A 23,074-nucleotide genomic window follows, 5' to 3' on the forward strand; every position below is an offset into this window, starting at 1 on the left:
GCAGATCTGCAGAAGTTTATTGTGCATAGCAGAAAACTTTTTTTTTTCATAATGTCACTGAGACATTAGAGCATCTTTTCCCATATGGTCTAGCGGTTAGGATTCCTGGCTCTCACCCAGGTGGCCCGGGTTTGACTCCCGGTATGGGAATGCATCTTTATCTTAGCTACTGCCACCATTCAAAGACTGACACGTGTTTTTCAATCAAAAATGTTTCTGGTAGATTTTCACTTTGCAACAAAAATACTTAACATTGGCGATGCATTATGACTTTTGCAAAAGATTTCCTTTTGTTTCATAGCTTAAGCCTTTTTCAACTACACAGTTTTACACAAAAGTGTCAAGGGACTCAACAAGCCATGTGTCCTGTCTGTCATTAGGGCTCCCATGTTCTTTCTAATCGGAAACAGTTTAGAACTGAATTGGAAAGTTCAGAGTTAGTGACAAAATCTCTTGAGAAAAGGAGGATGCCACGTGTGAGCAAAAAACTCATGATCTTCAAATTATTCAACTGACGTGCCAAAAACCTTGACCATGTAGCGTGTTTCAGCTCTTGTAATGTTGATGTTTTGTATTCAAAGCAAAACACTCTTTTTTTTTTTTTTTTTTTTTTTACACCTGTCTTGCTGTTTACTGTACTGCTTACACCATGTGGAGAAAGACTTAGTTAGTATTCCTGGTTGACTGGTTCGATTCCTGCTATGGGAGAGACTTTTTTTTGGGGACTAGTGTCCACATTCCAAAGCCAACACGTGCCTTGCAGACAGAATCAGTTTAGGTTGGAACTGCTCTTTGCAGCCAAAAATGCAGACCACCAGGTTTTTTGGATATTTATTTGCACAAAAGCTTATTTGATGTCATATCTCAAACCATTCATATCTCTCACTTTTAATTCCTGGGTGTTAAGGGACTCAACAAGCTTTTATCCCTGTTTGTCATTGGAGCTCCCCTTCCATCAATTGGTGATATTTTGCTACTGAATGGAAAAGAGCTGTGACTCTCTAGCTAAGATGGTTGCAAAATCAGTTAAGGAAACACGGTACCAGTGCCCCATGTGAGAATCGAACTCATGACCTTCAGATTACGAGACTGACGCGCTACCTGCTGCGCTAACGAGGCAAAATGCACGTAATAATCTGCGGAAGTTGCTTGTGCAAAGCAGTACACCTCTTTTTTTTCATATTGTAAGTGAGCTGGCAGTACATCTTCTCCCATATGGTCTAGCGGTTAGGATTCCTGGTTTTCACCCAGGCGGCCTGGGTTCGACTCCTGGTATGGGAACGCATCCTTTTCTGCACCGCTGCCAACATTCAAAAACTGACGCGTGTTTTTTAGTCAAACGTATTTCAAGTAGGATTTGTTTTTTTCAGGCAAAAATGCTGAACGCCCGCGTTTTGGCACTTCATTCTAACCCTTCACACAAGATTCAATTTGGATTCGTAGCTCAACTCATTCTCAACCACCCCTTTTTACACTAAAGTGTCAAGGGACTCAACAACTCATGGGTCCGGTAAGTTATTTGGATTCCCATTTCCTTTCTAATGGAAAAAGTTGTAGAATTGAATGGAAAAGTTCTAAGTTGGTGACAAAATCTCTCGAGAAAAGGAGGGAACAGTGCCCCGTGTGAGGCTCGAACTCACGACCTTCAGATTATGAGACTGACACGCTACCTACTGCGCTAACGAGGCAAGCTGTACCTGCAGATCTGCAGAAGTTTATTGTGCATAGCAGAAAACTTTTTTTTTTCATAATGTCACTGAGACATTAGAGCATCTTTTCCCATATGGTCTAGCGGTTAGGATTCCTGGCTCTCACCCAGGTGGCCCGGGTTTGACTCCCGGTATGGGAATGCATCTTTATCTTAGCTACTGCCACCATTCAAAGACTGACACGTGTTTTTCAATCAAAAATGTTTCTGGTAGATTTTCACTTTGCAACAAAAATACTTAACATTGGCGATGCATTATGACTTTTGCAAAAGATTTCCTTTTGTTTCATAGCTTAAGCCTTTTTCAACTACACAGTTTTACACAAAAGTGTCAAGGGACTCAACAAGCCATGTGTCCTGTCTGTCATTAGGGCTCCCATGTTCTTTCTAATCGGAAACAGTTTAGAACTGAATTGGAAAGTTCAGAGTTAGTGACAAAATCTCTTGAGAAAAGGAGGATGCCACGTGTGAGCAAAAAACTCATGATCTTCAAATTATTCAACTGACGTGCCAAAAACCTTGACCATGTAGCGTGTTTCAGCTCTTGTAATGTTGATGTTTTGTATTCAAAGCAAAACACTCTTTTTTTTTTTTTTTTTTTTTTTACACCTGTCTTGCTGTTTACTGTACTGCTTACACCATGTGGAGAAAGACTTAGTTAGTATTCCTGGTTGACTGGTTCGATTCCTGCTATGGGAGAGACTTTTTTTTGGGGACTAGTGTCCACATTCCAAAGCCAACACGTGCCTTGCAGACAGAATCAGTTTAGGTTGGAACTGCTCTTTGCAGCCAAAAATGCAGACCACCAGGTTTTTTGGATATTTATTTGCACAAAAGCTTATTTGATGTCATATCTCAAACCATTCATATCTCTCACTTTTAATTCCTGGGTGTTAAGGGACTCAACAAGCTTTTATCCCTGTTTGTCATTGGAGCTCCCCTTCCATCAATTGGTGATATTTTGCTACTGAATGGAAAAGAGCTGTGACTCTCTAGCTAAGATGGTTGCAAAATCAGTTAAGGAAACACGGTACCAGTGCCCCATGTGAGAATCGAACTCATGACCTTCAGATTACGAGACTGACGCGCTACCTGCTGCGCTAACGAGGCAAAATGCACGTAATAATCTGCGGAAGTTGCTTGTGCAAAGCAGTACACCTCTTTTTTTTCATATTGTAAGTGAGCTGGCAGTACATCTTCTCCCATATGGTCTAGCGGTTAGGATTCCTGGTTTTCACCCAGGCGGCCTGGGTTCGACTCCTGGTATGGGAACGCATCCTTTTCTGCACCGCTGCCAACATTCAAAAACTGACGCGTGTTTTTTAGTCAAACGTATTTCAAGTAGGATTTGTTTTTTTCAGGCAAAAATGCTGAACGCCCGCGTTTTGGCACTTCATTCTAACCCTTCACACAAGATTCAATTTGGATTCGTAGCTCAACTCATTCTCAACCACCCCTTTTTACACTAAAGTGTCAAGGGACTCAACAACTCATGGGTCCGGTAAGTTATTTGGATTCCCATTTCCTTTCTAATGGAAAAAGTTGTAGAATTGAATGGAAAAGTTCTAAGTTGGTGACAAAATCTCTCGAGAAAAGGAGGGAACAGTGCCCCGTGTGAGGCTCGAACTCACGACCTTCAGATTATGAGACTGACACGCTACCTACTGCGCTAACGAGGCAAGCTGTACCTGCAGATCTGCAGAAGTTTATTGTGCATAGCAGAAAACTTTTTTTTTTCATAATGTCACTGAGACATTAGAGCATCTTTTCCCATATGGTCTAGCGGTTAGGATTCCTGGCTCTCACCCAGGTGGCCCGGGTTTGACTCCCGGTATGGGAATGCATCTTTATCTTAGCTACTGCCACCATTCAAAGACTGACACGTGTTTTTCAATCAAAAATGTTTCTGGTAGATTTTCACTTTGCAACAAAAATACTTAACATTGGCGATGCATTATGACTTTTGCAAAAGATTTCCTTTTGTTTCATAGCTTAAGCCTTTTTCAACTACACAGTTTTACACAAAAGTGTCAAGGGACTCAACAAGCCATGTGTCCTGTCTGTCATTAGGGCTCCCATGTTCTTTCTAATCGGAAACAGTTTAGAACTGAATTGGAAAGTTCAGAGTTAGTGACAAAATCTCTTGAGAAAAGGAGGATGCCACGTGTGAGCAAAAAACTCATGATCTTCAAATTATTCAACTGACGTGCCAAAAACCTTGACCATGTAGCGTGTTTCAGCTCTTGTAATGTTGATGTTTTGTATTCAAAGCAAAACACTCTTTTTTTTTTTTTTTTTTTTTTTACACCTGTCTTGCTGTTTACTGTACTGCTTACACCATGTGGAGAAAGACTTAGTTAGTATTCCTGGTTGACTGGTTCGATTCCTGCTATGGGAGAGACTTTTTTTTGGGGACTAGTGTCCACATTCCAAAGCCAACACGTGCCTTGCAGACAGAATCAGTTTAGGTTGGAACTGCTCTTTGCAGCCAAAAATGCAGACCACCAGGTTTTTTGGATATTTATTTGCACAAAAGCTTATTTGATGTCATATCTCAAACCATTCATATCTCTCACTTTTAATTCCTGGGTGTTAAGGGACTCAACAAGCTTTTATCCCTGTTTGTCATTGGAGCTCCCCTTCCATCAATTGGTGATATTTTGCTACTGAATGGAAAAGAGCTGTGACTCTCTAGCTAAGATGGTTGCAAAATCAGTTAAGGAAACACGGTACCAGTGCCCCATGTGAGAATCGAACTCATGACCTTCAGATTACGAGACTGACGCGCTACCTGCTGCGCTAACGAGGCAAAATGCACGTAATAATCTGCGGAAGTTGCTTGTGCAAAGCAGTACACCTCTTTTTTTTCATATTGTAAGTGAGCTGGCAGTACATCTTCTCCCATATGGTCTAGCGGTTAGGATTCCTGGTTTTCACCCAGGCGGCCTGGGTTCGACTCCTGGTATGGGAACGCATCCTTTTCTGCACCGCTGCCAACATTCAAAAACTGACGCGTGTTTTTTAGTCAAACGTATTTCAAGTAGGATTTGTTTTTTTCAGGCAAAAATGCTGAACGCCCGCGTTTTGGCACTTCATTCTAACCCTTCACACAAGATTCAATTTGGATTCGTAGCTCAACTCATTCTCAACCACCCCTTTTTACACTAAAGTGTCAAGGGACTCAACAACTCATGGGTCCGGTAAGTTATTTGGATTCCCATTTCCTTTCTAATGGAAAAAGTTGTAGAATTGAATGGAAAAGTTCTAAGTTGGTGACAAAATCTCTCGAGAAAAGGAGGGAACAGTGCCCCGTGTGAGGCTCGAACTCACGACCTTCAGATTATGAGACTGACACGCTACCTACTGCGCTAACGAGGCAAGCTGTACCTGCAGATCTGCAGAAGTTTATTGTGCATAGCAGAAAACTTTTTTTTTTCATAATGTCACTGAGACATTAGAGCATCTTTTCCCATATGGTCTAGCGGTTAGGATTCCTGGCTCTCACCCAGGTGGCCCGGGTTTGACTCCCGGTATGGGAATGCATCTTTATCTTAGCTACTGCCACCATTCAAAGACTGACACGTGTTTTTCAATCAAAAATGTTTCTGGTAGATTTTCACTTTGCAACAAAAATACTTAACATTGGCGATGCATTATGACTTTTGCAAAAGATTTCCTTTTGTTTCATAGCTTAAGCCTTTTTCAACTACACAGTTTTACACAAAAGTGTCAAGGGACTCAACAAGCCATGTGTCCTGTCTGTCATTAGGGCTCCCATGTTCTTTCTAATCGGAAACAGTTTAGAACTGAATTGGAAAGTTCAGAGTTAGTGACAAAATCTCTTGAGAAAAGGAGGATGCCACGTGTGAGCAAAAAACTCATGATCTTCAAATTATTCAACTGACGTGCCAAAAACCTTGACCATGTAGCGTGTTTCAGCTCTTGTAATGTTGATGTTTTGTATTCAAAGCAAAACACTCTTTTTTTTTTTTTTTTTTTTTTTACACCTGTCTTGCTGTTTACTGTACTGCTTACACCATGTGGAGAAAGACTTAGTTAGTATTCCTGGTTGACTGGTTCGATTCCTGCTATGGGAGAGACTTTTTTTTGGGGACTAGTGTCCACATTCCAAAGCCAACACGTGCCTTGCAGACAGAATCAGTTTAGGTTGGAACTGCTCTTTGCAGCCAAAAATGCAGACCACCAGGTTTTTTGGATATTTATTTGCACAAAAGCTTATTTGATGTCATATCTCAAACCATTCATATCTCTCACTTTTAATTCCTGGGTGTTAAGGGACTCAACAAGCTTTTATCCCTGTTTGTCATTGGAGCTCCCCTTCCATCAATTGGTGATATTTTGCTACTGAATGGAAAAGAGCTGTGACTCTCTAGCTAAGATGGTTGCAAAATCAGTTAAGGAAACACGGTACCAGTGCCCCATGTGAGAATCGAACTCATGACCTTCAGATTACGAGACTGACGCGCTACCTGCTGCGCTAACGAGGCAAAATGCACGTAATAATCTGCGGAAGTTGCTTGTGCAAAGCAGTACACCTCTTTTTTTTCATATTGTAAGTGAGCTGGCAGTACATCTTCTCCCATATGGTCTAGCGGTTAGGATTCCTGGTTTTCACCCAGGCGGCCTGGGTTCGACTCCTGGTATGGGAACGCATCCTTTTCTGCACCGCTGCCAACATTCAAAAACTGACGCGTGTTTTTTAGTCAAACGTATTTCAAGTAGGATTTGTTTTTTTCAGGCAAAAATGCTGAACGCCCGCGTTTTGGCACTTCATTCTAACCCTTCACACAAGATTCAATTTGGATTCGTAGCTCAACTCATTCTCAACCACCCCTTTTTACACTAAAGTGTCAAGGGACTCAACAACTCATGGGTCCGGTAAGTTATTTGGATTCCCATTTCCTTTCTAATGGAAAAAGTTGTAGAATTGAATGGAAAAGTTCTAAGTTGGTGACAAAATCTCTCGAGAAAAGGAGGGAACAGTGCCCCGTGTGAGGCTCGAACTCACGACCTTCAGATTATGAGACTGACACGCTACCTACTGCGCTAACGAGGCAAGCTGTACCTGCAGATCTGCAGAAGTTTATTGTGCATAGCAGAAAACTTTTTTTTTTCATAATGTCACTGAGACATTAGAGCATCTTTTCCCATATGGTCTAGCGGTTAGGATTCCTGGCTCTCACCCAGGTGGCCCGGGTTTGACTCCCGGTATGGGAATGCATCTTTATCTTAGCTACTGCCACCATTCAAAGACTGACACGTGTTTTTCAATCAAAAATGTTTCTGGTAGATTTTCACTTTGCAACAAAAATACTTAACATTGGCGATGCATTATGACTTTTGCAAAAGATTTCCTTTTGTTTCATAGCTTAAGCCTTTTTCAACTACACAGTTTTACACAAAAGTGTCAAGGGACTCAACAAGCCATGTGTCCTGTCTGTCATTAGGGCTCCCATGTTCTTTCTAATCGGAAACAGTTTAGAACTGAATTGGAAAGTTCAGAGTTAGTGACAAAATCTCTTGAGAAAAGGAGGATGCCACGTGTGAGCAAAAAACTCATGATCTTCAAATTATTCAACTGACGTGCCAAAAACCTTGACCATGTAGCGTGTTTCAGCTCTTGTAATGTTGATGTTTTGTATTCAAAGCAAAACACTCTTTTTTTTTTTTTTTTTTTTTTTACACCTGTCTTGCTGTTTACTGTACTGCTTACACCATGTGGAGAAAGACTTAGTTAGTATTCCTGGTTGACTGGTTCGATTCCTGCTATGGGAGAGACTTTTTTTTGGGGACTAGTGTCCACATTCCAAAGCCAACACGTGCCTTGCAGACAGAATCAGTTTAGGTTGGAACTGCTCTTTGCAGCCAAAAATGCAGACCACCAGGTTTTTTGGATATTTATTTGCACAAAAGCTTATTTGATGTCATATCTCAAACCATTCATATCTCTCACTTTTAATTCCTGGGTGTTAAGGGACTCAACAAGCTTTTATCCCTGTTTGTCATTGGAGCTCCCCTTCCATCAATTGGTGATATTTTGCTACTGAATGGAAAAGAGCTGTGACTCTCTAGCTAAGATGGTTGCAAAATCAGTTAAGGAAACACGGTACCAGTGCCCCATGTGAGAATCGAACTCATGACCTTCAGATTACGAGACTGACGCGCTACCTGCTGCGCTAACGAGGCAAAATGCACGTAATAATCTGCGGAAGTTGCTTGTGCAAAGCAGTACACCTCTTTTTTTTCATATTGTAAGTGAGCTGGCAGTACATCTTCTCCCATATGGTCTAGCGGTTAGGATTCCTGGTTTTCACCCAGGCGGCCTGGGTTCGACTCCTGGTATGGGAACGCATCCTTTTCTGCACCGCTGCCAACATTCAAAAACTGACGCGTGTTTTTTAGTCAAACGTATTTCAAGTAGGATTTGTTTTTTTCAGGCAAAAATGCTGAACGCCCGCGTTTTGGCACTTCATTCTAACCCTTCACACAAGATTCAATTTGGATTCGTAGCTCAACTCATTCTCAACCACCCCTTTTTACACTAAAGTGTCAAGGGACTCAACAACTCATGGGTCCGGTAAGTTATTTGGATTCCCATTTCCTTTCTAATGGAAAAAGTTGTAGAATTGAATGGAAAAGTTCTAAGTTGGTGACAAAATCTCTCGAGAAAAGGAGGGAACAGTGCCCCGTGTGAGGCTCGAACTCACTACCTTCAGATTATGAGACTGACACGCTACCTACTGCGCTAACGAGGCAAGCTGTACCTGCAGATCTGCAGAAGTTTATTGTGCATAGCAGAAAACTTTTTTTTTTCATAATGTCACTGAGACATTAGAGCATCTTTTCCCATATGGTCTAGCGGTTAGGATTCCTGGCTCTCACCCAGGTGGCCCGGGTTTGACTCCCGGTATGGGAATGCATCTTTATCTTAGCTACTGCCACCATTCAAAGACTGACACGTGTTTTTCAATCAAAAATGTTTCTGGTAGATTTTCACTTTGCAACAAAAATACTTAACATTGGCGATGCATTATGACTTTTGCAAAAGATTTCCTTTTGTTTCATAGCTTAAGCCTTTTTCAACTACACAGTTTTACACAAAAGTGTCAAGGGACTCAACAAGCCATGTGTCCTGTCTGTCATTAGGGCTCCCATGTTCTTTCTAATCGGAAACAGTTTAGAACTGAATTGGAAAGTTCAGAGTTAGTGACAAAATCTCTTGAGAAAAGGAGGATGCCACGTGTGAGCAAAAAACTCATGATCTTCAAATTATTCAACTGACGTGCCAAAAACCTTGACCATGTAGCGTGTTTCAGCTCTTGTAATGTTGATGTTTTGTATTCAAAGCAAAACACTCTTTTTTTTTTTTTTTTTTTTTTTACACCTGTCTTGCTGTTTACTGTACTGCTTACACCATGTGGAGAAAGACTTAGTTAGTATTCCTGGTTGACTGGTTCGATTCCTGCTATGGGAGAGACTTTTTTTTGGGGACTAGTGTCCACATTCCAAAGCCAACACGTGCCTTGCAGACAGAATCAGTTTAGGTTGGAACTGCTCTTTGCAGCCAAAAATGCAGACCACCAGGTTTTTTGGATATTTATTTGCACAAAAGCTTATTTGATGTCATATCTCAAACCATTCATATCTCTCACTTTTAATTCCTGGGTGTTAAGGGACTCAACAAGCTTTTATCCCTGTTTGTCATTGGAGCTCCCCTTCCATCAATTGGTGATATTTTGCTACTGAATGGAAAAGAGCTGTGACTCTCTAGCTAAGATGGTTGCAAAATCAGTTAAGGAAACACGGTACCAGTGCCCCATGTGAGAATCGAACTCATGACCTTCAGATTACGAGACTGACGCGCTACCTGCTGCGCTAACGAGGCAAAATGCACGTAATAATCTGCGGAAGTTGCTTGTGCAAAGCAGTACACCTCTTTTTTTTCATATTGTAAGTGAGCTGGCAGTACATCTTCTCCCATATGGTCTAGCGGTTAGGATTCCTGGTTTTCACCCAGGCGGCCTGGGTTCGACTCCTGGTATGGGAACGCATCCTTTTCTGCACCGCTGCCAACATTCAAAAACTGACGCGTGTTTTTTAGTCAAACGTATTTCAAGTAGGATTTGTTTTTTTCAGGCAAAAATGCTGAACGCCCGCGTTTTGGCACTTCATTCTAACCCTTCACACAAGATTCAATTTGGATTCGTAGCTCAACTCATTCTCAACCACCCCTTTTTACACTAAAGTGTCAAGGGACTCAACAACTCATGGGTCCGGTAAGTTATTTGGATTCCCATTTCCTTTCTAATGGAAAAAGTTGTAGAATTGAATGGAAAAGTTCTAAGTTGGTGACAAAATCTCTCGAGAAAAGGAGGGAACAGTGCCCCGTGTGAGGCTCGAACTCACGACCTTCAGATTATGAGACTGACACGCTACCTACTGCGCTAACGAGGCAAGCTGTACCTGCAGATCTGCAGAAGTTTATTGTGCATAGCAGAAAACTTTTTTTTTTCATAATGTCACTGAGACATTAGAGCATCTTTTCCCATATGGTCTAGCGGTTAGGATTCCTGGCTCTCACCCAGGTGGCCCGGGTTTGACTCCCGGTATGGGAATGCATCTTTATCTTAGCTACTGCCACCATTCAAAGACTGACACGTGTTTTTCAATCAAAAATGTTTCTGGTAGATTTTCACTTTGCAACAAAAATACTTAACATTGGCGATGCATTATGACTTTTGCAAAAGATTTCCTTTTGTTTCATAGCTTAAGCCTTTTTCAACTACACAGTTTTACACAAAAGTGTCAAGGGACTCAACAAGCCATGTGTCCTGTCTGTCATTAGGGCTCCCATGTTCTTTCTAATCGGAAACAGTTTAGAACTGAATTGGAAAGTTCAGAGTTAGTGACAAAATCTCTTGAGAAAAGGAGGATGCCACGTGTGAGCAAAAAACTCATGATCTTCAAATTATTCAACTGACGTGCCAAAAACCTTGACCATGTAGCGTGTTTCAGCTCTTGTAATGTTGATGTTTTGTATTCAAAGCAAAACACTCTTTTTTTTTTTTTTTTTTTTTTTACACCTGTCTTGCTGTTTACTGTACTGCTTACACCATGTGGAGAAAGACTTAGTTAGTATTCCTGGTTGACTGGTTCGATTCCTGCTATGGGAGAGACTTTTTTTTGGGGACTAGTGTCCACATTCCAAAGCCAACACGTGCCTTGCAGACAGAATCAGTTTAGGTTGGAACTGCTCTTTGCAGCCAAAAATGCAGACCACCAGGTTTTTTGGATATTTATTTGCACAAAAGCTTATTTGATGTCATATCTCAAACCATTCATATCTCTCACTTTTAATTCCTGGGTGTTAAGGGACTCAACAAGCTTTTATCCCTGTTTGTCATTGGAGCTCCCCTTCCATCAATTGGTGATATTTTGCTACTGAATGGAAAAGAGCTGTGACTCTCTAGCTAAGATGGTTGCAAAATCAGTTAAGGAAACACGGTACCAGTGCCCCATGTGAGAATCGAACTCATGACCTTCAGATTACGAGACTGACGCGCTACCTGCTGCGCTAACGAGGCAAAATGCACGTAATAATCTGCGGAAGTTGCTTGTGCAAAGCAGTACACCTCTTTTTTTTCATATTGTAAGTGAGCTGGCAGTACATCTTCTCCCATATGGTCTAGCGGTTAGGATTCCTGGTTTTCACCCAGGCGGCCTGGGTTCGACTCCTGGTATGGGAACGCATCCTTTTCTGCACCGCTGCCAACATTCAAAAACTGACGCGTGTTTTTTAGTCAAACGTATTTCAAGTAGGATTTGTTTTTTTCAGGCAAAAATGCTGAACGCCCGCGTTTTGGCACTTCATTCTAACCCTTCACACAAGATTCAATTTGGATTCGTAGCTCAACTCATTCTCAACCACCCCTTTTTACACTAAAGTGTCAAGGGACTCAACAACTCATGGGTCCGGTAAGTTATTTGGATTCCCATTTCCTTTCTAATGGAAAAAGTTGTAGAATTGAATGGAAAAGTTCTAAGTTGGTGACAAAATCTCTCGAGAAAAGGAGGGAACAGTGCCCCGTGTGAGGCTCGAACTCACGACCTTCAGATTATGAGACTGACACGCTACCTACTGCGCTAACGAGGCAAGCTGTACCTGCAGATCTGCAGAAGTTTATTGTGCATAGCAGAAAACTTTTTTTTTTCATAATGTCACTGAGACATTAGAGCATCTTTTCCCATATGGTCTAGCGGTTAGGATTCCTGGCTCTCACCCAGGTGGCCCGGGTTTGACTCCCGGTATGGGAATGCATCTTTATCTTAGCTACTGCCACCATTCAAAGACTGACACGTGTTTTTCAATCAAAAATGTTTCTGGTAGATTTTCACTTTGCAACAAAAATACTTAACATTGGCGATGCATTATGACTTTTGCAAAAGATTTCCTTTTGTTTCATAGCTTAAGCCTTTTTCAACTACACAGTTTTACACAAAAGTGTCAAGGGACTCAACAAGCCATGTGTCCTGTCTGTCATTAGGGCTCCCATGTTCTTTCTAATCGGAAACAGTTTAGAACTGAATTGGAAAGTTCAGAGTTAGTGACAAAATCTCTTGAGAAAAGGAGGATGCCACGTGTGAGCAAAAAACTCATGATCTTCAAATTATTCAACTGACGTGCCAAAAACCTTGACCATGTAGCGTGTTTCAGCTCTTGTAATGTTGATGTTTTGTATTCAAAGCAAAACACTCTTTTTTTTTTTTTTTTTTTTTTTACACCTGTCTTGCTGTTTACTGTACTGCTTACACCATGTGGAGAAAGACTTAGTTAGTATTCCTGGTTGACTGGTTCGATTCCTGCTATGGGAGAGACTTTTTTTTGGGGACTAGTGTCCACATTCCAAAGCCAACACGTGCCTTGCAGACAGAATCAGTTTAGGTTGGAACTGCTCTTTGCAGCCAAAAATGCAGACCACCAGGTTTTTTGGATATTTATTTGCACAAAAGCTTATTTGATGTCATATCTCAAACCATTCATATCTCTCACTTTTAATTCCTGGGTGTTAAGGGACTCAACAAGCTTTTATCCCTGTTTGTCATTGGAGCTCCCCTTCCATCAATTGGTGATATTTTGCTACTGAATGGAAAAGAGCTGTGACTCTCTAGCTAAGATGGTTGCAAAATCAGTTAAGGAAACACGGTACCAGTGCCCCATGTGAGAATCGAACTCATGACCTTCAGATTACGAGACTGACGCGCTACCTGCTGCGCTAACGAGGCAAAATGCACGTAATAATCTGCGGAAGTTGCTTGTGCAAAGCAGTACACCTCTTTTTTTTCATATTGTAAGTGAGCTGGCAGTACATCTTCTCCCATATGGTCTAGCGGTTAGGATTCCTGGTTTTCACCCAGGCGGCCTGGGTTCGACTCCTGGTATGGGAACGCATCCTTTTCTGCACCGCTGCCAACATTCAAAAACTGACGCGTGTTTTTTAGTCAAACGTATTTCAAGTAGGATTTGTTTTTTTCAGGCAAAAATGCTGAACGCCCGCGTTTTGGCACTTCATTCTAACCCTTCACACAAGATTCAATTTGGATTCGTAGCTCAACTCATTCTCAACCACCCCTTTTTACACTAAAGTGTCAAGGGACTCAACAACTCATGGGTCCGGTAAGTTATTTGGATTCCCATTTCCTTTCTAATGGAAAAAGTTGTAGAATTGAATGGAAAAGTTCTAAGTTGGTGACAAAATCTCTCGAGAAAAGGAGGGAACAGTGCCCCGTGTGAGGCTCGAACTCACGACCTTCAGATTATGAGACTGACACGCTACCTACTGCGCTAACGAGGCAAGCTGTACCTGCAGATCTGCAGAAATTTATTGTGCATAGCAGAAAACTTTTTTTTTTCATAATGTCACTGAGACATTAGAGCATCTTTTCCCATATGGTCTAGCGGTTAGGATTTCTGGCTCTCACCCAGGTGGCCCGGGTTTGACTCCCGGTATGGGAATGCATCTTTATCTTAGCTACTGCCACCATTCAAAGACTGACACGTGTTTTTCAATCAAAAATGTTTCTGGTAGATTTTCACTTTGCAACAAAAATACTTAACATTGGCGATGCATTATGACTTTTGCAAAAGATTTCCTTTTGTTTCATAGCTTAAGCCTTTTTCAACTACACAGTTTTACACAAAAGTGTCAAGGGACTCAACAAGCCATGTGTCCTGTCTGTCATTAGGGCTCCCATGTTCTTTCTAATCGGAAACAGTTTAGAACTGAATTGGAAAGTTCAGAGTTAGTGACAAAATCTCTTGAGAAAAGGAGGATGCCACGTGTGAGCAAAAAACTCATGATCTTCAAATTATTCAACTGACGTGCCAAAAACCTTGACCATGTAGCGTGTTTCAGCTCTTGTAATGTTGATGTTTTGTATTCAAAGCAAAACACTCTTTTTTTTTTTTTTTTTACACCTGTCTTGCTGTTTACTGTACTGCTTACACCATGTGGAGAAAGACTTAGTTAGTATTCCTGGTTGACTGGTTCGATTCCTGCTATGGGAGAGACTTTTTTTTGGGGACTAGTGTCCACATTCCAAAGCCAACACGTGCCTTGCAGACAGAATCAGTTTAGGTTGGAACTGCTCTTTGCAGCCAAAAATGCAGACCACCAGGTTTTTTGGATATTTATTTGCACAAAAGCTTATTTGATGTCATATCTCAAACCATTCATATCTCTCACTTTTAATTCCTGGGTGTTAAGGGACTCAACAAGCTTTTATCCCTGTTTGTCATTGGAGCTCCCCTTCCATCAATTGGTGATATTTTGCTACTGAATGGAAAAGAGCTGTGACTCTCTAGCTAAGATGGTTGCAAAATCAGTTAAGGAAACACGGTACCAGTGCCCCATGTGAGAATCGAACTCATGACCTTCAGATTACGAGACTGACGCGCTACCTGCTGCGCTAACGAGGCAAAATGCACGTAATAATCTGCGGAAGTTGCTTGTGCAAAGCAGTACACCTCTTTTTTTTCATATTGTAAGTGAGCTGGCAGTACATCTTCTCCCATATGGTCTAGTGGTTAGGATTCCTGGTTTTCACCCAGGCGGCCTGGGTTCGACTCCTGGTATGGGAACGCATCCTTTTCTGCACCGCTGCCAACATTCAAAAACTGACGCGTGTTTTTTAGTCAAACGTATTTCAAGTAGGATTTGTTTTTTTCAGGCAAAAATGCTGAACGCCCGCGTTTTGGCACTTCATTCTAACCCTTCACACAAGATTCAATTTGGATTCGTAGCTCAACTCATTCTCAACCACCCCTTTTTACACTAAAGTGTCAAGGGACTCAACAACTCATGGGTCCGGTAAGTTATTTGGATTCCCATTTCCTTTCTAATGGAAAAAGTTGTAGAATTGAATGGAAAAGTTCTAAGTTGGTGACAAAATCTCTCGAGAAAAGGAGGGAACAGTGCCCCGTGTGAGGCTCGAACTCACGACCTTCAGATTATGAGACTGACACGCTACCTACTGCGCTAACGAGGCAAGCTGTACCTGCAGATCTGCAGAAATTTATTGTGCATAGCAGAAAACTTTTTTTTTTCATAATGTCACTGAGACATTAGAGCATCTTTTCCCATATGGTCTAGCGGTTAGGATTTCTGGCTCTCACCCAGGTGGCCCGGGTTTGACTCCCGGTATGGGAATGCATCTTTATCTTAGCTACTGCCACCATTCAAAGACTGACACGTGTTTTTCAATCAAAAATGTTTCTGGTAGATTTTCACTTTGCAACAAAAATACTTAACATTGGCGATGCATTATGACTTTTGCAAAAGATTTCCTTTTGTTTCATAGCTTAAGCCTTTTTCAACTACACAGTTTTACACAAAAGTGTCAAGGGACTCAACAAGCCATGTGTCCTGTCTGTCATTAGGGCTCCCATGTTCTTTCTAATCGGAAACAGTTTAGAACTGAATTGGAAAGTTCAGAGTTAGTGACAAAATCTCTTGAGAAAAGGAGGATGCCACGTGTGAGCAAAAAACTCATGATCTTCAAATTATTCAACTGACGTGCCAAAAACCTTGACCATGTAGCGTGTTTCAGCTCTTGTAATGTTGATGTTTTGTATTCAAAGCAAAACACTCTTTTTTTTTTTTTTTTTACACCTGTCTTGCTGTTTACTGTACTGCTTACACCATGTGGAGAAAGACTTAGTTAGTATTCCTGGTTGACTGGTTCGATTCCTGCTATGGGAGAGACTTTTTTTTGGGGACTAGTGTCCACATTCCAAAGCCAACACGTGCCTTGCAGACAGAATCAGTTTAGGTTGGAACTGCTCTTTGCAGCCAAAAATGCAGACCACCAGGTTTTTTGGATATTTATTTGCACAAAAGCTTATTTGATGTCATATCTCAAACCATTCATATCTCTCACTTTTAATTCCTGGGTGTTAAGGGACTCAACAAGCTTTTATCCCTGTTTGTCATTGGAGCTCCCCTTCCATCAATTGGTGATATTTTGCTACTGAATGGAAAAGAGCTGTGACTCTCTAGCTAAGATGGTTGCAAAATCAGTTAAGGAAACACGGTACCAGTGCCCCATGTGAGAATCGAACTCATGACCTTCAGATTACGAGACTGACGCGCTACCTGCTGCGCTAACGAGGCAAAATGCACGTAATAATCTGCGGAAGTTGCTTGTGCAAAGCAGTACACCTCTTTTTTTTCATATTGTAAGTGAGCTGGCAGTACATCTTCTCCCATATGGTCTAGTGGTTAGGATTCCTGGTTTTCACCCAGGCGGCCTGGGTTCGACTCCTGGTATGGGAACGCATCCTTTTCTGCACCGCTGCCAACATTCAAAAACTGACGCGTGTTTTTTAGTCAAACGTATTTCAAGTAGGATTTGTTTTTTTCAGGCAAAAATGCTGAACGCCCGCGTTTTGGCACTTCATTCTAACCCTTCACACAAGATTCAATTTGGATTCGTAGCTCAACTCATTCTCAACCACCCCTTTTTACACTAAAGTGTCAAGGGACTCAACAACTCATGGGTCCGGTAAGTTATTTGGATTCCCATTTCCTTTCTAATGGAAAAAGTTGTAGAATTGAATGGAAAAGTTCTAAGTTGGTGACAAAATCTCTCGAGAAAAGGAGGGAACAGTGCCCCGTGTGAGGCTCGAACTCACGACCTTCAGATTATGAGACTGACACGCTACCTACTGCGCTAACGAGGCAAGCTGTACCTGCAGATCTGCAGAAGTTTATTGTGCATAGCAGAAAACTTTTTTTTTTCATAATGTCACTGAGACATTAGAGCATCTTTTCCCATATGGTCTAGCGGTTAGGATTCCTGGCTCTCACCCAGGTGGCCCGGGTTTGACTCCCGGTATGGGAATGCATCTTTATCTTAGCTACTGCCACCATTCAAAGACTGACACGTGTTTTTCAATCAAAAATGTTTCTGGTAGATTTTCACTTTGCAACAAAAATACTTAACATTGGCGATGCATTATGACTTTTGCAAAAGATTTCCTTTTGTTTCATAGCTTAAGCCTTTTTCAACTACACAGTTTTACACAAAAGTGTCAAGGGACTCAACAAGCCATGTGTCCTGTCTGTCATTAGGGCTCCCATGTTCTTTCTAATCGGAAACAGTTTAGAACTGAATTGGAAAGTTCAGAGTTAGTGACAAAATCTCTTGAGAAAAGGAGGATGCCACGTGTGAGCAAAAAACTCATGATCTTCAAATTATTCAACTGACGTGCCAAAAACCTTGACCATGTAGCGTGTTTCAGCTCTTGTAATGTTGATGTTTTGTATTCAAAGCAAAACACTCTTTTTTTTTTTTTTTTTTTTTTTACACCTGTCTTGCTGTTTACTGTACTGCTTACACCATGTGGAGAAAGACTTAGTTAGTATTCCTGGTTGACTGGTTCGATTCCTGCTATGGGAGAGACTTTTTTTTGGGGACTAGTGTCCACATTCCAAAGCCAACACGTGCCTTGCAGACAGAATCAGTTTAGGTTGGAACTGCTCTTTGCAGCCAAAAATGCAGACCACCAGGTTTTTTGGATATTTATTTGCACAAAAGCTTATTTGATGTCATATCTCAAACCATTCATATCTCTCACTTTTAATTCCTGGGTGTTAAGGGACTCAACAAGCCTTTATCCCTGTTTGTCATTGGAGCTCCCCTTCCATCAATTGGTGATATTTTGCTACTGAATGGAAAAGAGCTGTGACTCTCTAGCCAAGATGGTTGCAAAATCAGTTAAGGAAACACGGTACCAGTGCCCCATGTGAGAATCGAACTCATGACCTTCAGATTACGAGACTGACGCGCTACCTGCTGCGCTAACGAGGCAAAATGCACGTAATAATCTGCGGAAGTTGCTTGTGCAAAGCAGTACACCTCTTTTTTTTCATATTGTAAGTGAGCTGGCAGTACATCTTCTCCCATATGGTCTAGCGGTTAGGATTCCTGGTTTTCACCCAGGCGGCCTGGGTTCGACTCCTGGTATGGGAACGCATCCTTTTCTGCACCGCTGCCAACATTCAAAAACTGACGCGTGTTTTTTAGTCAAACGTATTTCAAGTAGGATTTGTTTTTTTCAGGCAAAAATGCTGAACGCCCGCGTTTTGGCACTTCATTCTAACCCTTCACACAAGATTCAATTTGGATTCGTAGCTCAACTCATTCTCAACCACCCCTTTTTACACTAAAGTGTCAAGGGACTCAACAACTCATGGGTCCGGTAAGTTATTTGGATTCCCATTTCCTTTCTAATGGAAAAAGTTGTAGAATTGAATGGAAAAGTTCTAAGTTGGTGACAAAATCTCTCGAGAAAAGGAGGGAACAGTGCCCCGTGTGAGGCTCGAACTCACGACCTTCAGATTATGAGACTGACACGCTACCTACTGCGCTAACGAGGCAAGCTGTACCTGCAGATCTGCAGAAGTTTATTGTGCATAGCAGAAAACTTTTTTTTTTCATAATGTCACTGAGACATTAGAGCATCTTTTCCCATATGGTCTAGCGGTTAGGATTTCTGGCTCTCACCCAGGTGGCCCGGGTTTGACTCCCGGTATGGGAATGCATCTTTATCTTAGCTACTGCCACCATTCAAAGACTGACACGTGTTTTTCAATCAAAAATGTTTCTGGTAGATTTTCACTTTGCAACAAAAATACTTAACATTGGCGATGCATTATGACTTTTGCAAAAGATTTCCTTTTGTTTCATAGCTTAAGCCTTTTTCAACTACACAGTTTTACACAAAAGTGTCAAGGGACTCAACAAGCCATGTGTCCTGTCTGTCATTAGGGCTCCCATGTTCTTTCTAATCGGAAACAGTTTAGAACTGAATTGGAAAGTTCAGAGTTAGTGACAAAATCTCTTGAGAAAAGGAGGATGCCACGTGTGAGCAAAAAACTCATGATCTTCAAATTATTCAACTGACGTGCCAAAAACCTTGACCATGTAGCGTGTTTCAGCTCTTGTAATGTTGATGTTTTGTATTCAAAGCAAAACACTCTTTTTTTTTTTTTTTTTTTTTTACACCTGTCTTGCTGTTTACTGTACTGCTTACACCATGTGGAGAAAGACTTAGTTAGTATTCCTGGTTGACTGGTTCGATTCCTGCTATGGGAGAGACTTTTTTTTGGGGACTAGTGTCCACATTCCAAAGCCAACACGTGCCTTGCAGACAGAATCAGTTTAGGTTGGAACTGCTCTTTGCAGCCAAAAATGCAGACCACCAGGTTTTTTGGATATTTATTTGCACAAAAGCTTATTTGATGTCATATCTCAAACCATTCATATCTCTCACTTTTAATTCCTGGGTGTTAAGGGACTCAACAAGCTTTTATCCCTGTTTGTCATTGGAGCTCCCCTTCCATCAATTGGTGATATTTTGCTACTGAATGGAAAAGAGCTGTGACTCTCTAGCTAAGATGGTTGCAAAATCAGTTAAGGAAACACGGTACCAGTGCCCCATGTGAGAATCGAACTCATGACCTTCAGATTACGAGACTGACGCGCTACCTGCTGCGCTAACGAGGCAAAATGCACGTAATAATCTGCGGAAGTTGCTTGTGCAAAGCAGTACACCTCTTTTTTTTCATATTGTAAGTGAGCTGGCAGTACATCTTCTCCCATATGGTCTAGCGGTTAGGATTCCTGGTTTTCACCCAGGCGGCCTGGGTTCGACTCCTGGTATGGGAACGCATCCTTTTCTGCACCGCTGCCAACATTCAAAAACTGACGCGTGTTTTTTAGTCAAACGTATTTCAAGTAGGATTTGTTTTTTTCAGGCAAAAATGCTGAACGCCCGCGTTTTGGCACTTCATTCTAACCCTTCACACAAGATTCAATTTGGATTCGTAGCTCAACTCATTCTCAACCACCCCTTTTTACACTAAAGTGTCAAGGGACTCAACAACTCATGGGTCCGGTAAGTTATTTGGATTCCCATTTCCTTTCTAATGGAAAAAGTTGTAGAATTGAATGGAAAAGTTCTAAGTTGGTGACAAAATCTCTCGAGAAAAGGAGGGAACAGTGCCCCGTGTGAGGCTCGAACTCACGACCTTCAGATTATGAGACTGACACGCTACCTACTGCGCTAACGAGGCAAGCTGTACCTGCAGATCTGCAGAAGTTTATTGTGCATAGCAGAAAACTTTTTTTTTTCATAATGTCACTGAGACATTAGAGCATCTTTTCCCATATGGTCTAGCGGTTAGGATTTCTGGCTCTCACCCAGGTGGCCCGGGTTTGACTCCCGGTATGGGAATGCATCTTTATCTTAGCTACTGCCACCATTCAAAGACTGACACGTGTTTTTCAATCAAAAATGTTTCTGGTAGATTTTCACTTTGCAACAAAAATACTTAACATTGGCGATGCATTATGACTTTTGCAAAAGATTTCCTTTTGTTTCATAGCTTAAGCCTTTTTCAACTACACAGTTTTACACAAAAGTGTCAAGGGACTCAACAAGCCATGTGTCCTGTCTGTCATTAGGGCTCCCATGTTCTTTCTAATCGGAAACAGTTTAGAACTGAATTGGAAAGTTCAGAGTTAGTGACAAAATCTCTTGAGAAAAGGAGGATGCCACGTGTGAGCAAAAAACTCATGATCTTCAAATTATTCAACTGACGTGCCAAAAACCTTGACCATGTAGCGTGTTTCAGCTCTTGTAATGTTGATGTTTTGTATTCAAAGCAAAACACTCTTTTTTTTTTTTTTTTTTTTTTACACCTGTCTTGCTGTTTACTGTACTGCTTACACCATGTGGAGAAAGACTTAGTTAGTATTCCTGGTTGACTGGTTCGATTCCTGCTATGGGAGAGACTTTTTTTTGGGGACTAGTGTCCACATTCCAAAGCCAACACGTGCCTTGCAGACAGAATCAGTTTAGGTTGGAACTGCTCTTTGCAGCCAAAAATGCAGACCACCAGGTTTTTTGGATATTTATTTGCACAAAAGCTTATTTGATGTCATATCTCAAACCATTCATATCTCTCACTTTTAATTCCTGGGTGTTAAGGGACTCAACAAGCTTTTATCCCTGTTTGTCATTGGAGCTCCCCTTCCATCAATTGGTGATATTTTGCTACTGAATGGAAAAGAGCTGTGACTCTCTAGCTAAGATGGTTGCAAAATCAGTTAAGGAAACACGGTACCAGTGCCCCATGTGAGAATCGAACTCATGACCTTCAGATTACGAGACTGACGCGCTACCTGCTGCGCTAACGAGGCAAAATGCACGTAATAATCTGCGGAAGTTGCTTGTGCAAAGCAGTACACCTCTTTTTTTTCATATTGTAAGTGAGCTGGCAGTACATCTTCTCCCATATGGTCTAGCGGTTAGGATTCCTGGTTTTCACCCAGGCGGCCTGGGTTTGACTCCTGGTATGGGAACGCATCCTTTTCTGCACCGCTGCCAACATTCAAAAACTGACGCGTGTTTTTTAGTCAAACGTATTTCAAGTAGGATTTGTTTTTTTCAGGCAAAAATGCTGAACGCCCGCGTTTTGGCACTTCATTCTAACCCTTCACACAAGATTCAATTTGGATTCGTAGCTCAACTCATTCTCAACCACCCCTTTTTACACTAAAGTGTCAAGGGACTCAACAACTCATGGGTCCGGTAAGTTATTTGGATTCCCATTTCCTTTCTAATGGAAAAAGTTGTAGAATTGAATGGAAAAGTTCTAAGTTGGTGACAAAATCTCTCGAGAAAAGGAGGGAACAGTGCCCCGTGTGAGGCTCGAACTCACGACCTTCAGATTATGAGACTGACACGCTACCTACTGCGCTAACGAGGCAAGCTGTACCTGCAGATCTGCAGAAGTTTATTGTGCATAGCAGAAAACTTTTTTTTTTCATAATGTCACTGAGACATTAGAGCATCTTTTCCCATATGGTCTAGCGGTTAGGATTCCTGGCTCTCACCCAGGTGGCCCGGGTTTGACTCCCGGTATGGGAATGCATCTTTATCTTAGCTACTGCCACCATTCAAAGACTGACACGTGTTTTTCAATCAAAAATGTTTCTGGTAGATTTTCACTTTGCAACAAAAATACTTAACATTGGCGATGCATTATGACTTTTGCAAAAGATTTCCTTTTGTTTCATAGCTTAAGCCTTTTTCAACTACACAGTTTTACACAAAAGTGTCAAGGGACTCAACAAGCCATGTGTCCTGTCTGTCATTAGGGCTCCCATGTTCTTTCTAATCGGAAACAGTTTAGAACTGAATTGGAAAGTTCAGAGTTAGTGACAAAATCTCTTGAGAAAAGGAGGATGCCACGTGTGAGCAAAAAACTCATGATCTTCAAATTATTCAACTGACGTGCCAAAAACCTTGACCATGTAGCGTGTTTCAGCTCTTGTAATGTTGATGTTTTGTATTCAAAGCAAAACACTCTTTTTTTTTTTTTTTTTTTTTTTACACCTGTCTTGCTGTTTACTGTACTGCTTACACCATGTGGAGAAAGACTTAGTTAGTATTCCTGGTTGACTGGTTCGATTCCTGCTATGGGAGAGACTTTTTTTTGGGGACTAGTGTCCACATTCCAAAGCCAACACGTGCCTTGCAGACAGAATCAGTTTAGGTTGGAACTGCTCTTTGCAGCCAAAAATGCAGACCACCAGGTTTTTTGGATATTTATTTGCACAAAAGCTTATTTGATGTCATATCTCAAACCATTCATATCTCTCACTTTTAATTCCTGGGTGTTAAGGGACTCAACAAGCTTTTATCCCTGTTTGTCATTGGAGCTCCCCTTCCATCAATTGGTGATATTTTGCTACTGAATGGAAAAGAGCTGTGACTCT

At 41.4% G+C, this 23,074-nt stretch overlaps 12 non-coding genes across 12 annotated transcripts; all 12 read left to right on the forward strand.

Moving 5' to 3' along the window:
- Window positions 1–1,209: 1,209 nt before the first annotated feature.
- Window positions 1,210–1,281, forward strand: TRNAE-UUC (transfer RNA glutamic acid (anticodon UUC)). The gene has a single exon. It is a non-coding gene; the product is annotated as a tRNA-Glu (tRNA).
- Window positions 1,282–2,908: 1,627 nt separating this feature from the next.
- TRNAE-UUC (transfer RNA glutamic acid (anticodon UUC)) lies at window positions 2,909–2,980 on the forward strand. Its single transcript has one exon. It is a non-coding gene; the product is annotated as a tRNA-Glu (tRNA).
- Window positions 2,981–4,607: 1,627 nt separating this feature from the next.
- Window positions 4,608–4,679, forward strand: TRNAE-UUC (transfer RNA glutamic acid (anticodon UUC)). Its single transcript has one exon. It is a non-coding gene; the product is annotated as a tRNA-Glu (tRNA).
- A 1,627-nt stretch (window positions 4,680–6,306) lies between these two features.
- Window positions 6,307–6,378, forward strand: TRNAE-UUC (transfer RNA glutamic acid (anticodon UUC)). The gene has a single exon. It is a non-coding gene; the product is annotated as a tRNA-Glu (tRNA).
- Window positions 6,379–8,005: 1,627 nt separating this feature from the next.
- Window positions 8,006–8,077, forward strand: TRNAE-UUC (transfer RNA glutamic acid (anticodon UUC)). The gene has a single exon. It is a non-coding gene; the product is annotated as a tRNA-Glu (tRNA).
- A 1,627-nt stretch (window positions 8,078–9,704) lies between these two features.
- On the forward strand, window positions 9,705–9,776 carry TRNAE-UUC (transfer RNA glutamic acid (anticodon UUC)). The gene has a single exon. It is a non-coding gene; the product is annotated as a tRNA-Glu (tRNA).
- Window positions 9,777–11,403: 1,627 nt separating this feature from the next.
- TRNAE-UUC (transfer RNA glutamic acid (anticodon UUC)) lies at window positions 11,404–11,475 on the forward strand. Its single transcript has one exon. It is a non-coding gene; the product is annotated as a tRNA-Glu (tRNA).
- A 1,627-nt stretch (window positions 11,476–13,102) lies between these two features.
- Window positions 13,103–13,174, forward strand: TRNAE-UUC (transfer RNA glutamic acid (anticodon UUC)). Its single transcript has one exon. It is a non-coding gene; the product is annotated as a tRNA-Glu (tRNA).
- Window positions 13,175–14,795: 1,621 nt separating this feature from the next.
- TRNAE-UUC (transfer RNA glutamic acid (anticodon UUC)) lies at window positions 14,796–14,867 on the forward strand. Its single transcript has one exon. It is a non-coding gene; the product is annotated as a tRNA-Glu (tRNA).
- A 1,621-nt stretch (window positions 14,868–16,488) lies between these two features.
- TRNAE-UUC (transfer RNA glutamic acid (anticodon UUC)) lies at window positions 16,489–16,560 on the forward strand. The gene has a single exon. It is a non-coding gene; the product is annotated as a tRNA-Glu (tRNA).
- Window positions 16,561–18,187: 1,627 nt separating this feature from the next.
- Window positions 18,188–18,259, forward strand: TRNAE-UUC (transfer RNA glutamic acid (anticodon UUC)). Its single transcript has one exon. It is a non-coding gene; the product is annotated as a tRNA-Glu (tRNA).
- Window positions 18,260–19,885: 1,626 nt separating this feature from the next.
- TRNAE-UUC (transfer RNA glutamic acid (anticodon UUC)) lies at window positions 19,886–19,957 on the forward strand. The gene has a single exon. It is a non-coding gene; the product is annotated as a tRNA-Glu (tRNA).
- The last annotated feature ends 3,117 nt before the right edge of the window (window positions 19,958–23,074 follow it).

The sequence above is a fragment of the Phyllobates terribilis genome, unplaced genomic scaffold, assembly GCF_046119375.1.
Source record: "Phyllobates terribilis strain yellow unplaced genomic scaffold, ASM4611937v1 Scaffold_1248__1_contigs__length_344610, whole genome shotgun sequence".
Lineage (NCBI taxonomy): Eukaryota > Metazoa > Chordata > Amphibia > Anura > Dendrobatidae > Phyllobates > Phyllobates terribilis.